Below are 14,848 nucleotides of genomic sequence, written 5' to 3'. Positions count from 1 at the left end.
GAGACTGAGAGAAGGAGAGAAAAGAGATACGACACCCGAGAGGTTGTAAAACCCTCCTCCGAAGGCCCCACTCTCGTTGGCAAGAGTGGTCTACTTTGATTGCACAAAGGCGTACAATGCGAATGCAATGGACTGATGCAATGGGACCATGCCGATGACGACGACGACGACTTGATGGCTGAAATCTGAGATCTTCTAATCACTGAATTTCGGGACTGTTTCGGTGGCTGAAAATGACTGTTTTTGCTGCGTTTTCTTGGTTGAAAATGGGGGGAACATCTGCAACCGTCTAGGGGCTGATCTGCTACTGCATCATAGGCTGAAAACTGCGAGAATCCAACTGCTGAATTCTGCGTTTTTGCTACTACTGAGCTGGCGTTTTTGACAGGGCTCAAAAAACGCTGAATCTGCAATGATGCTGGCGTTTTTGTCAAGGGCTGAAAAACGCTGGCTGGGATGTATCTGTTGAGGTTGGAAACGCCAAGCAAGAGGACTTGTCGGCGATGGCTTGTTGGGAGGAAACACCAAAGGGAAGGAGTGGATGGCGAGGGTCTACTGTTGAGGGGGGTTATTGCACTGGAAAATTCCCCTAACTGATACTAATGGTTTCTAATGGGAAATTCCGATGATCATGCTGTGTGCAACCGGAGAATATGCATCTATGCTAAGTGACTGGGCATGCACGGTCTACGAATAGACTCACAAAAGTGCCAGATCACTGCTAATCTAGACTGACTGAACCCTGCTGTGGTGTAGCTTGCCCACGGACACATAGGGTTGGGATGTGTCACGTGACAGCCACGTCAATGGGAAAAGCTGGGACTGTCTGTACTAGTGCCACGTCAACGTCCGTACCGCTTGTCCATGTCAGCAGAGCCACGTCAACCATTCTGCCCACATCCGTACTGCCTGCCACGTCATCACTTTGTGACAGGACAAACTATACAGAATTCGGGAATCTGCACCGACTATTGATATGGCAGATTGTACGGATTTTCGCAAACTACGATGACAATTGATGACGTGGAAGATTGCATGGATTTCCACGAACTGCACAAGCAACGGATGATGTGGCAGACTACACGGATTTTCGCAAATTGTGCCGAGTGCTTTTGGCAATTTTTGGGACCTGTTGCTTTTGGGACTATTTTGCTTTTAAGTTAGAAGCTTTTGGGGCTTTTCTTTTGGCATCCCTTGTAAGAATAAATAGAACCTTGTGTGAGAGTGCGCGTGTGAGAGAGAGAGAGAGAGAGAGAGAGAGAGAGAGAGAGAGAGAGAGAGAGAGAGAGAGAGAGAGACACCAAAACGCAGTGTAGGAAGAGGGGTGATCAGGCCCCCATGACTACCATGAGAAGAAGACCCAATACACAATGATCAGATAGTGTGGAAGTGGGTACCCCCCTGGCCCCATAAATAGGTGCCCAAGGGGAGGTAGGGCAATGCCTGGAAAAATCCCCCACAACCCAATAAGAAATAATTGAATTATGAGGGCGCCCGGACAAGGTGGGCGGTTGGCCCAGAAGTGGGCGGCCAGACAGTGCGGTCCAAATGCATATGCAAATAGTGGCAAGTCCGGAGGCACACTAGCTGTACATGTATGCCCTAGACCTGTGAAGTAGGAGAGTGATGTAAGTCTAACATCCCCTCTCAGCACCGGATGCGGAACAAACCGCGCGAAGTCGAAGATGTAAGGCAAATGATGAAGATGTCTGCTCGAATGTCTGTAGCAGTCTGGGGTGTCCCAACCTCTGAGAGATCTCCATGGTTAAGTGTTGTCACGAGCAGTGTAGCAAGCTGCTGTACTCCGCCGATATAGGGTGAAGATATTGCGTGAAGGTCCCGAACTGAGTGTGAAAATAACTCCTTGTCGTAAAAGAAGTGCCAATAGACCTACTAGTGTCCTGCCCAATAGGATCTGTGGTGTCTGTAGTCAAACCGTTTGGAGAAAATGGAGAAGCCAAGGAACCGTCATCAGTATGACCGGAAGTATGTCAATGCATGAATTTGCAACCCAGTGTGGCTAGGTGGCTAAATGTAACTCGAAGAAGCTACCGTAAGCTGCAGCAATCACCGAGAGAGCGCAGGGACCACCGTAGGATGGTGTCCTGTCAGTAGGTAGGGTAATCCAAGATGAGGGGAAAGCCAGAGTCAACAGTCTGCACTGTGAAGGGCCTATGAGAAGAGGTGTGGTCAGACCAAGTTGTCTGCACCATAATGATTAATCATCCTGTATGAAGTAGGGAAGTCAGATTGAGCGGTCTGCACTGTGAAGAACCTCTAAGAAGAGGAAAGGCCAGACCAATCTGTCTGTGCCATCTTGCTTGTATCTCCTGCTCCAATCCTCCGATGTCGACCAAAACAGAATCCACGCCAATGCCACCAAACCTCATCTCGTGTGGCTCTCAATGTTGAGTTGGGAGTGGCCTACTACCGAGGTCGGGGGATAAGTTTGCTATAAGGTTACCGAGGGTGATTGTAAGCAACTCTGAAGGTAGCAATCCAAATGATTAGGAGTGTAGAAGAGCAACTGTACTACCATCCAAGTCAGGCTTTTGGTGACTCCGGATGTAGTCGCGTAATGATGCTAGATCTCCCGCATCTTGTGGGTAAACTCTCCAAGAGAGATTAAAGCACTAAAGTCCCACTCGAGTCTGTAGATCCAAGTAATGAATTTGTTCGAGAAGAGATCCAAGATCTTCTCCCTAAGTTCATGTAGATGCTCTTGTGTAAGCAAGTGATTTGACATGTCGAGGTCAAGTGGTAAGTGTCTGTCCACCAAAGATGGTGGTGTCTTCTCCGGGAATGTCGGAATCCCATATGCCATGAGCATGGCCATATCTCGTGTGAAATTCTTTGATGATTGCATAGGTGTGTCCATAGCAAACCACAAGTCACCACCCCCTCTAGAGTGTGCAACCGCCGAATGATGGCTGGAATGAATGGATCTTCCAAGGATCATACGCCCGTAGATGATCAAGCCGATGTCGAAGATACCCTTTCGGTATTTCTTTATATTGCTGTTTGGTATTGTTTGAACCTCGGAACGACGTAGGCTGATGCTTGGGGAGCGTTTCGTTGTATGTTTGAAAACCTCGGAACGACGCAAGCCGAAGCTTGGGGAGCGTTTCGTTGTATGCTTGAAAACCTTGGAATGACGCAGGCCGATGTTTGGGGAGCATTCTGTTGTATGCTAGAAAACCTCTGAACGACACAGGCCGATGTCTGGGGAGTGTTTGGTTGTATGCTTGAACCTCCAAGAGACGCAGATTGCGGTCTGGGGAGCGTTTGGTTGTACAGTCCTCTGAGCTCATGGCCCGGACCGTTTTAGGTTATTTGCGGGGGGAGTGACGAGGTAGTTATAACCGGCCTGTACAACGTAGAGGGCGGTACTATTTCAATTACCTTTTAACTTTACACAGAGCACTGAGAAGGAAAGAAAACACAGTTGCATCGAGCGACTAGAATGTCACTGCGCACACGAGACCGACACCCTGTAGGCCCCAAAGACTGGCGCCCCTTTCGGTATTTCTTTATTCAATTTAAGGTAGACGATCCGACCACTTAGTACAAGCTTTCACAAAGCTGTCCAAACTTGGCGAGGGCTGAAAACGCAGGTTTCCGACCTGATTTTGGCATAACGGCGCAAAAACCCCTATAGGTCAAAAGTACCTGTCTAGGGCGGATTCCCTCGCTATCTGGAAGCTTTGTGATGAGCTGTCACAGAAATCCAGCGGGCTGTAATTCTCTGTTTTTCATTGCTGGGTGTCCAAAAGCCTGTACACACATCCCAAGGCTCTCACGAGGCTCCCGTGGTGTTCTCTTGCAGTTTAGGTGCAAAACCCTAAACCTGCAGAAAAACACAGCAGGCTGTAATTCCCTGTTTCGGATCGTTTTTAGTAGAGTGAACACGCCTACGCGCGTCCCAAGGGCTCTCGCACACAATGGGACAGTTCCCTTGTGAATTGGACGAATTTTCACGCGAGAAAACTCTCCAAACTCGCAATCTTTCGCGATGGAACTGTGCGTATTTGTGGGGGATTAGCAATTAGCTAATCCGGTTCCTGTTCAGAAGGCTCTTGCCTTGGCAAACGTACATAAACCCCCAGAACTGTACATATTCATCTGAGTAGCCCAACTAGTGGGGCATTACCATATGTGCCAAAGGGGAGAGAGAGATGCACGAGAGCAAGTCATCGTGCTACATGAGACAGAGGAGAAGGCAAGATTTCCATTAAAGCTGTAGACCTGCACCCACTACTCACACACACTGTAGGTCACTTATGAGAAAAAAATCAGCCCCCTCTCTCTCTTGGGCGCCTCCTCTTGCTGAGGTGTCTTGCAGGCAGCTCTCCTCCTGCCAAGTGTCTAGTTTGCCCCTTTGAGTTAATTCTCTAGTTCCCACTGACTTATAAAGTTATAAGTGACTTTTCGAGTGGCCCAGACTTCATTTGGCGCACACAAGCTTCCATACTCATCAGAATTCAGTGCTACGTTGCCCAACCAGTCCCAGACCGACCGACTGACCTAGACTCCCGATGCGAGAAACCTATTCGGCCGCAGCCGCTTCACACTGGCCATGCAATGTCCACTTGCACCTTTTCAAGGGTTCCGAGGAAAACAAGTAAAAATAAAAATAAATAGAAATATCTAGTACTTATCTACGGAAGGCAACATGAAAAATACACCTCCTGGTGACACACCTCACCTTTGAAATACTGCAAGCGACCTCGCTTGCATGCCGATAATACATGCGAATATCTCCTGATATCACGTATATTCTATGATGGGAATTCAAGATATACATGCTTCCGGAAATGTAGTGTTGGACGATTATACAATCCCACCAACCTGGCTACGACACATATATCAAGCATAGAAGTCTTCTAGTCTTCTAGTGTACGCTCGAGCACAAACTTCTCTAGCTAAATTCTGTATGGAAAGAGTAGATACAATTGCTTAACTACTCTCTTGAGCATCATGAACCATGCTCTTGCCTTGCTCCAAAAAGGCTACATCAAGTCACTGTGGATTCCATCTGAAAGGCTTCAAGATACAATCGCAATAGCTGAGGTGAATCAACCAATTCAGACTCTTCCATCCATTTGGCATCCAGTGATGGATAGTTCTTGAACTTCACCAAAAGCGTCTAGCAACCTTTCCTCTAACTTTCTTTCTTTATGTGCCAGTATCTGTTCAGGAACAAGGATCTCATCCAATTCTTCCACTTCGTGCTGTTCCTCATCAAGCATATCTCTGGCACATTACCAACAAAGGGTCTTAGAAGGCTAACATGAAAAGTATTATGTATTTTCCTGCCTTCGGGTAGCTTTAACCTGTAAGCTACATCGCTGATCTTTTCTGAAATTTGAAAAGGACCATAATATCGCATACTGAGCTTAGGAAACAAACGTTCCTTGCCTTTCCTTTTCCTTAACCTGGCCTTTTCAAAGCGCAAAAGCACCCAATCACCAAGTGAAAATACAAGTTCATGACGGTGACGATGAGCAACTTTCTTTTGCTTAGCCTGAGTCTTCTCAAGAGCAATCTTTATCTTCCTATATGTTTCATCCACATCTGGGACGTACTTGTCTGCCTCAAAAATCTTGTCCTTAGTCTGCAAAATGGGCGGGACTTTCTTCCCTCCTTCCACTATCTCAAATGGTGCCTTACCTGTTGACGTATGCATAGTGTTATTGTAAGCATACTCAACCAATGGGAGATGATGTTCCCAAGTTGCCTTGTGCTCTGACACATAACATTTGAGCAGATCCAGGACAATAGAATTTGCCTCTTCTGACTGTCCATCAGTTTGCGGATGAAATGAAGAAGAGAACTTTAGCGTAGTGCCCATGTTCTCAAACAGTGCCTTCCAGAAAAGACTTGTCATACGTGGATCCCTGCCATTGACAATTGACCGAGGCATCCCGTGATACTTAAAGATATTGCTCATGAATATCTGACCATGTGTTCTGGCTTTATCTTCTTCCTCGTAGGAATGAAATGGGCCTGCTTACTGAACCTACAAATAATAGTCCAAATCCCATCATTGCCTATTTGAGTCCTTGGAAGATCAAAGATAAAGTCCATTGCTATGCTTTTCCATGGCCTATCAGGGATCGGCAATGGTTGCAACAATCCTGGTTGCTTTTGCCTGTCAAATTTGACTTTTTGGCAAACTAAGCATGATCTTACAAATGTGTCAACATCTTGAGTCAAAGTTGGCCAATAGAAGAATGCCTCAACCCCTTTCACTATCGCATCAATTCCACGATGCCCAGCATAAGGTGGAGCATGACTTTCCATCAAAATCTTTGGCCGTAACTGTTTAGTAACGCATAACTTTCCATGCATCATGAGAAAGTCGTTCTTAAGCATATAGTGCTCATGATGTTGCCCATCAACAAGCTGGTCATAAATCCTTGCAAAATCTGAATCTTCAGCATATTGTGTCTTCATTTCGTCTAGTTCACAATGGTACGGAATTGACACTGTTGAAATCTGGGGCTTTCGTGACAACGCATCAGCCACCACGTTCTTTTTGCCTTGCACATGCACAATCTGAAAATGGAACATTGACAAGATGTTTGCCCATCGCATGTGCTTCTCAGACAACTTCGTTTGTGTGAGAAAATATCGCAAGGTTTGATGATCTGTTTGGACAACAAAATCAGGCCCTAGCAGATAGTGTTTCCAACTAGTGAGAGCATGAATTACTGCCAGCAATTTTTTCTCATAGACTCGCAAGTTCCTTTCGATCTTCAAAAGAATTCTGCTCTCATATGCGACTACTCGGTCGTTCTGCATTAGAACTGCACCAAGACTATGGCCACACGCATCACACTGAACCACAAAAGGTTTCGAAAGATCTGGCAAAATGATTACCGAATCTGAAGTCAACTTCTCTTTTAAGTGTTTGAAGGCTAACATTTCCTTGGCTGTCCACTTGAAAGTAACTCCTTTTCCTTGCAGTGCACGGAGTGGAGAAGCAATCTCAACAAAATTTCGGATGAACCTCCTGTAGTAGGAACATAAGCCTAGAAAGCTTCGAATGTCATGTACGGACTTCAAATCTGGCCATGACCTAATTGCTTCCACTTTGGCGGGATCCATGCGTACCCCATCCTTTGAAACAATGTGCCCAAGGAAGTGAATCTCTTGCAAAAAGAATTCACTCTTCTTCGCATTAATGAGTAGCCTGTTCTTACGTAACTCATTGAAAACTGCGGTCAAGTGATCCCTATGTTCCTCTTCAGACTTTGAGTAGACAATCATGTCATCAAAGAAGGTACCCACGAAGTTTCTATGTGGTCTAAAGATTTTGTCCATCATTCTATTAAACGTGGCAGGAGCATTTGTGAGACCAAATGGCATGACCAGAAACTCATAAGAGACCAAATGTTGTCCTGAACGCAGTCTTATGGACATCTTATGGCCTAATGCATATCTGATGGTAGCCACTCTTTAGGTCTATCCTTGTAAATAATGACGCTCCCTCAAGCCGATCAAGAATGTCATCTATTCTCGGTATGGGGAACCTGTTCTTGATGGTATTCTTATTCAAGGCACGGTAGTCAATGCACATGCGCCATGAACCATCCTTCTTTTGCACTAGGAGGTACAGGCGAACAAAAAGGGGATGAACTAGGCTGAATCAGCCCCTTCTCTAAAAGCTCGTTGACCTGACTCATAATCTCTTTCTTGTAAGGTGCAGCAGAATGAATGTTTGAACTTTGCTCAAGATGAGTGCTCCGAACTGTGCTCAAGGGCTCCTTTTACTTACGGAAGGGAGAGCCTTCCGTTCCTTTAGTGAGAGAGTGCAATGGACACAAACAAAGTGAATGGACATAGTGAATGTAAGTGCATGAGACTGAGAGATAGAGAAGAGAATACAACACCAGAGACGTTGTAAAACCCTCCTCCGAAGGCCCCACTCTCTATGGCGAGAACGGTCTACTTATGATTGCACAAATCTCTACAATGCTTGGACTTGCCGACGATGTCGACGATTATGAGGAGGACGATAGACGGGCTGAAATCCGAAAATGCTAAGGGGTGAAATCTGCAAATCTTTATCTGCTGAATTCTGACTCTATGTCGGTGACGATGTCGATGACGACGATGCGACGACGAGGCACTGAAAACGCAGATGCTGAAATCTGCGTTTTCCGGGCTGAAACTGTAAACCTTGCGGAAACTGACCGTGCAGCGAGGAACTGCTGCGGGAAGGTGAGATCTGCGAGGTTCAGGACTTGATCTACGGTGTCTAAGGGCTGAAAACTGAAAACGCTGATGCTTCTTGGTGTTCCGTCGCGGTGAATCTGCAAAACGTTGGGACTGATCTGCAAATAAAAAACGTTAGGACTGAAAATGGTTCTGTTGTCGCCGGATGGCCTGCAACTGCAAAACGCTAGGTCTCTTGTTGAGTCTTCTGTTCGTCAGTGATCTGCAAAGGCAAAAACGCTGGCTGATCTGGTCCAAAAACGCTAGGTGGTTGCTGTGGAGCAAAAACGCTAGGGCTTAGGGTCCTGCTGAGAAGTTGCCTGCTGAGCAATGGTGCTCCTGTTGCCTCTTCTGCCAGTTAGTGCTTTTCAACAAAAGTCACTTAAAAATAATAAGTGAAAAATGTCAAAATAGGGAAAATAGGCTAAATGCATTGGAAAATTCTCGTGAAGGATTCTGATGGGAATGCTTATGATCATGCTGTGTGCAACCGGAGGATATGCATCTACACTAAGTGCCTGGGCATGCACGGTCTGCGAACAGACTCACAAAAGTGCCAGAACACTTCTAAATCTAGACTGACTGGACTGATTGAACCCTTGTCGTGCTGTAGCTTGTCCAGGACACATAGGGTTGGATGTGTCACGTGACATCCCCTCCTTTTCAAAGTGAGGTACTGGTACCGAACTGTATGGCGTCGAGGGAGATCGCCAATAGTATCCGGAATCCTGGAAGGGACTCTTCGCCGGCCCACTCTGATGTGTGGGTCGTGTGATACTTGAACTTCATAAAGGTCTGCAACGCTTGCTTCTCTGGGCCGCGCCGAAAGCGACACAAAGTCTTCTCTGGCTCCTTCAATGCTTCAACTTCGTCGAGAGTCATGCTTCTTTCTTCTTCAAGAATCTCCATGGCTGAAAATTCTTGAAACCATTTCCAACACAAAACCATGAACATACCTATTCCATGTAAAGTGAGTGGAAAAATTCTTGTCTTCCTCAAAGACTGTGCATGCAATGTAGATGAACAAAGAGACGGAGTGCCAAACCGTTCACCACATACATGCAAACAATGAGATCGAATCTTTCTCTTCTGATCTAAAGCAATCAGCTGTGGCAATTCACAATGGAAATCCCCATGCTTGGTGCTCATACTTTCATGTACTCTTTCTACAAATGTGTCATGCCAAGGAAGAGACATGGAATGTGACTTCCTTGAATGCATACTTTTTAGCTTTTCATGAAACATCCGCATACATCTGTGCTCATTCATGAGTGAAACGTGCTCAACGTACAATATGTCATGCCCAGGAAAAGGGATCACATAAAGACACTGACTAAAAAACTGGAAACGATCACGAATGAAACACTCGAACAATGCGTGCGTATGAATCATGCGAACACATAATATGTCACAAAGTGATGACGTGGCGGACAGCAGAAACCCTAATTTCTGCCAGAAACCCTAAAATTCCTGCAAACCCTAATTTTTGCCAAAAACCCTAAATTCCGGAAATCGCGGAGGCGGATTATTAAATTTTTATTTTTTTTGGAAAATGATGAGCGACGCGAATTTTGCTTTTGCTTTTTTTTTATAAAAAAAAAAGAGAAAAGACTCTCTAAGAGAGAGAGAGAACTGATGCTTTTGATTTTAAAAGCTTTTGGGGCTCTGCTTTTGGGCATCCCTTGTAACCTTTAAATTAGTGGTGAGGGCCTCACTTCTCAGAGCATCTGGACGCAGAGTCTGAGAGTGAAACCCTAACCGCTCTCTTGTACTTTGATGATTGATTAATACAAAAAGAAATACCGAAAGGGGCGCCAATCTTTGGGGCCAATATCTCTAGGCACGGAACTCCGCCGGGCCAGTGCAAATCTATTGTGATCTGTGAATTGTTTTGAAGTGGTTATTTGGTGCTGTCGCGGTTGATTCTTGACTTGGAGTGTCCAAGTTTGTTACATAATACTTCCTGTGAGGGTTCTTTGGACCTAAGCTCGAGAGCCAAGATCGGTTCTTCTTGAAGAGGTTCTTGGGACCTAGGCTCGAGAGCCAAGATCGATCCTTCGTGAGTGATCGAATTTGAAACGAGGTTAGCTTCGCTAGAAAAAGCATCAACTACTCATCATCTTTGTGAACAATCACGTCATCTTTATGGAAATCATCATGCTTGTGAGAAATAACATCTTGATCATGCAAATCATCAAGCTTGTGAGAAATAACATCTTGATCATGCAAATCATCAAGCTTGTCAGTGTCATCCAAATTATCGTACTCATCATTATCATTCAAATCATCATACGTATCATCATGCAAATCCTGTGTATCATGCTTTGGAGAAGACGAGACCGAGAGAGTCTCCTTCTCCTGATTTTGTTCAAACTGCGCCTGCACACTTGAAAAGAGTCGCAAGAACTCTTTCATGTGTTGGTCGCTCTTCTCTTTTCTTGCTTTATTCTGGCGATCAAATTCAGCTTGTCTTTCTTTGGCTTCCAATCGTGCTTCACGCCTTATGGCTGCCATTCCTTCTTCGTATTCACGATCTATGGCTGCCCTTTGTTCTTTGTAGGCCTTTCTTTCTGCTTCTCTTTCTGCTTTTCTTTCTGCGTGTCTGCGATCCATTTCTGCCATTCTTTCTACTCTTCTTGCTTCGCGTTCTAACTTCCTGTCCATAAACATCTGCTCCAAAGCCTCCATAGGAGTTAGTGCAATCCTTGACGTAGATGGGGAAGGGGGAGGGTCGGAAAAACCTCCTGGTGGGCAAAATTCTTCTTCGCCTCTCTCATGCTCATCACCTCCAAGCGAAGTATCCATTCCGCTTCGAGTGATGACCATCCACTGAAGTCGTGGGTCTTGTGGATTCTTGTGGTCTTGGTTCTTAAGTTCACGAGGAACTTGGGTTCTTGGGGGTCTTGGGTCTTGGGTTCTTGAGTTCTTGAGGGTCTTGAGGGTTTTCTTTCGCTTGCAATCTGTGTTTGAGAAGGATCTTCTCTTCACCCGAGTTCTGCTCTTTCCCGCGGGTCGCCCCTCGGCGGCCTTGCGCTCACACCAAGGTTGCTTTTTCCCACCTCATGTCGATTGGCCGGCTGCCAAGTGTACAGTCCGCTCTCAATGAGTGAAAAGAGAAACAAGGGGAGGCTGGACAAGCTCTTCTTTCTTGGGATTCCTGTCACTCTTCAAAAACACGATTAGGAATCGACACGCCCAAGCGAACTTGGGTTCGTGCGACCGCAACAAGCAAAAAAATTCTTGTGATTCTTGTGGTTCTTTCCTTGAGTGATACAGAACACTGGAAAGCTCTGATACCAATGTTAGGTGCAGCGGAATGAATGTTTGCACTTTGCTCAAGATGAGTGCTCCGAACTGTGCTAAAGGGTTCCTTTTACTTACGGAAGGGAGAGCCTTCCGTTCCTTTAGTGAGAGAGTGCAATGGACACAAACAAAGTGAATGGACACAGTGAATGGAAGTGCATGAGACTGAGAGATAGAGAAGAGAATACGACACCAGAGACGACGTAAAACCCTCCTTCGAAGGCCCCACTCTTTATGGCGAGAGCGGTCTACTTATGATTGCACAAATCTCTACAATGCTTGGACTTGCTGACGATGTCGACGACGATGAGGACGACGACGAGACGGGCTGAAATCTGAAAACGCTAAGGGCTGAAATCTGCAAATCTTTATCTGTTGAATTCTGACTCTATGTCGGTGACGATGTCGATGACGACGATGCGACGACGACGCGCTGAAAACACAGATGCTGAAATCTGCGTTTTTCGGACTGAAACTATAAACCTCGCGGAAACTGACCGTGCGGCGAGGAACTGCTGCGGGAAGGTGAGATCTGCGAGGTTCGGGACTTGATCTACCGTGTCTAAGGGCTGAAAAATGAAAACGCTGATGCTTCTTGGTGTTCTGTCGCGGTGAATTTGCAAAACTCTGGGGCTGATCTGCAAATAAAAAACGCTAGGGCTGAAAATGGTTCTGTTGTCGCCGGATGGCCTGCAACTGCAAAACTCTAGGTCTCTTGTTGAGTCTTCTGTCGCCAGTGATCTGCAAAAGCAAAAACGCTGGCTGATATGGTCCAAAAACGCTAGGTGGTTGCTGTGGAGCGAAAACGCTAGGGCTTGGGGTTCTGCTGAGAAGTTGCCTGTTGAGCAATGGTCATGCTGTGTGCAACCGGAGGATATGCATCTACACTAAGTGCCTGGGCATGCATGGTCTTCGAATAGACTCACAAAAGTGCCAGAACACTTCTAAATCTAGACTGACTGGACTGACTAAACCCTTGTCGTCCTGTAGCTTGTCCACGGACACATAGGGTTGGATGTGTCACGTGACATTTCTGTTGGGCTGCACTAACCCTGTATGGTGGTCTATTCGTTGGACTAGAACCTGGCACAAGATGTATAGTATGATCCTTAGGTCTCTTAGGAGGTAACTCCCCTGGCAAAGAGTCCGAAAAACAATCACTGAAACCACTCAAAAAAGTTGACCTGTCTTTATCTAAGGTAGACAAATTAGATACAACTTCAAGTACTTCTTTTGCAAAGATCAAGCACGCAAAAAGATGATTCTTTATTACAGATGATATAGCAGAAGCAGAAACAATTGGAATAGACTCGCCTTTAAGCTTTACATCAAGGACATGAGTCTTTCCTCTATGTACAAGGGTAATCTTTTTGTTGTAAGTATCCACCCTAGCATGCAACTTGTAACACCATGGGATACCCAGTAACACATCACAACCCTCAAGTGGCATAATATTAAATTCTTCTGCATCCACATAGCTCTGAATGTGCAGACGAAGCTTCCCCAAAATGGGAGTAACAGGCTCTGGGCATGCCAAACCTGCTTCCCCTGTCATACCCATCTCCTTTGCATGAATGCCCAACTTTGATGCCAATTCTGGTGATATGAAATTTGCACGGGCTCCTGGATCAAAGAAAACCAGCACTGTCTGGTCTCTAACTTTGCCCCAAGCTCTGCACAGTTCCGTGGCATCTATGTTTGGTTGGTCTCCAACCAAATATAGGACAAGTCCTGCACTTGGCTTTGGCTTCTTCCCTCTATGGTCTGACTTGTCATCCTTATCCTGTGACTTCTTCTGTGGGCATTCATTTGCAAAATGTCCTTCATGTAGCATTTCTTGGCCTCCCTAAGAGCTTTCCTTTCTTCAAAAGTTTTGGCAGAAAAATGCCTTTTTTGTCCTTGTCCTCGTCCCGAAGGAGATTTAGACTGCTTCTTGGACGTATCAGCTTCTTCATTGGAGGGCTTCTTTGTGGGAGGCTTAGAAGGCTTTGCTGCAACATTGCCCTTGGCTGAAAATTGTTTACCCTGGGACCCTTTCTTGTGGCTATTAAATCCATCGGAAACTCTCTTCGACAGATTGCTGGCCACTCTTGCATTCTCTATCAAAACTGAAACATATTCATGATAGTAGTCTTTGTGCAGTAGTCCTTGATTTTCTTGGGCAATCCACAACAGTACTTCTCAATCTGTTCTGATAATGGCACAAACTTGTAAGAGGTGACTGGCAATAGTGCGGCCCAAAACTGTTTATTGTACTCTTCCAGATTCGCACACTGTTTAGCATTCAACTCGTGCCATTCTGTCATCACATCCACTTCAAAAGTGTTCGTCAACCATGTAGGTGCAAAATGCTGTTTGAATTGGACCCATGTTGTTGGGGCTTGACCCTGGTTCAACAATGCGGTCCACCATTGAAGCGCATTCCCTTTCAAGAAAGTGGCAGCCTTGCATATCTTTGAAGATTCCGTGAAGCTTCCTCCAGCATAAGTTGCATCGAATTGTTGTATGAAGGTCAAAGCCTTCAATTGATCCTCAGTTCCTTTGAAAGTTTCAAACTTCACTCCTAGCCCACCTTCCTTGTAATCCTTATGCTGACTCAAAGGAACCACGTTGTCATAAACAGGTGCCTGTAACAGTGGAGCTCCATGATTGTTCATTCCAGCACTCGCATCAACTGTTTTACCTGTCGTATCTGTATTTTGTACGTATGGCTGCGAAAAACCAACCATGCCAAATTGTGTTCCAGGCACTCAAGTTGGCCATAGGCACCCTTAAAACCTGGTTGGACACCCATGCCTTTTTGCATTGTTCCGAACACATTCCCTAGCATATAACCTGTGGAAGGTCCAGCCATAGCTTGAAACACTGCACCACCTCCAAAATTACCAGGATAAGTATTAGGTAATGGAAGGGTGTGACGCATAGCCTATTCATACTCCCTTGACCATTCACAGACGGTTCCTGTCCAGCTAAAGCAAGTTGCTTTGGATCATTGGACACCGCTAGTTGCTCAACCACATGGGCTTTCCCTCGAGCATCATGAGTCCTCTGCGCATTGGAAATATCCTTTTCCTGCAACGGCTCAGTCATGCCCTGTGTAGGAGGCTGAAAACCCTGTGTCGGAGCCTGTAAGAACTCCTGCATCCTTGGGTTGCTAGCCAACTACTGAAACATGTCCATGTAGCAACGCAGTTGAGCTCTAAACAACCTGTCCTCTTCTTGAAGAGTTGAAGGAACTTTCTTTGTGCCATGTGAGGAAGATCCCTCTTCAGGTACTTGGTCTCTCTTCTCTGTCATAACGACAAGCTCTGTGTTGCTTTCACCC

At 45.8% G+C, this 14,848-nt stretch overlaps 1 protein-coding gene across 1 annotated transcript in view; it reads left to right on the top strand.

Annotated features, from left to right (window-relative positions):
- Positions 1-14,848, top strand: part of LOC147436260 (Cytidine/deoxycytidylate deaminase family protein) — a 51,424-nt gene that overhangs the window by 16,280 nt on the left and 20,296 nt on the right. The gene's annotated exons all lie outside the window — the stretch shown is intronic.

This window comes from Adiantum capillus-veneris, chromosome 18 (assembly GCF_014529385.1).
Source record: "Adiantum capillus-veneris isolate H3 chromosome 18, ASM1452938v2, whole genome shotgun sequence".
Classification (NCBI taxonomy): Eukaryota; Viridiplantae; Streptophyta; class Polypodiopsida; order Polypodiales; family Pteridaceae; genus Adiantum; species Adiantum capillus-veneris.
The sequence above is the reverse complement of the archived record's forward strand: the minus strand, read 5'-3'. Positions and strand labels throughout refer to the sequence as shown.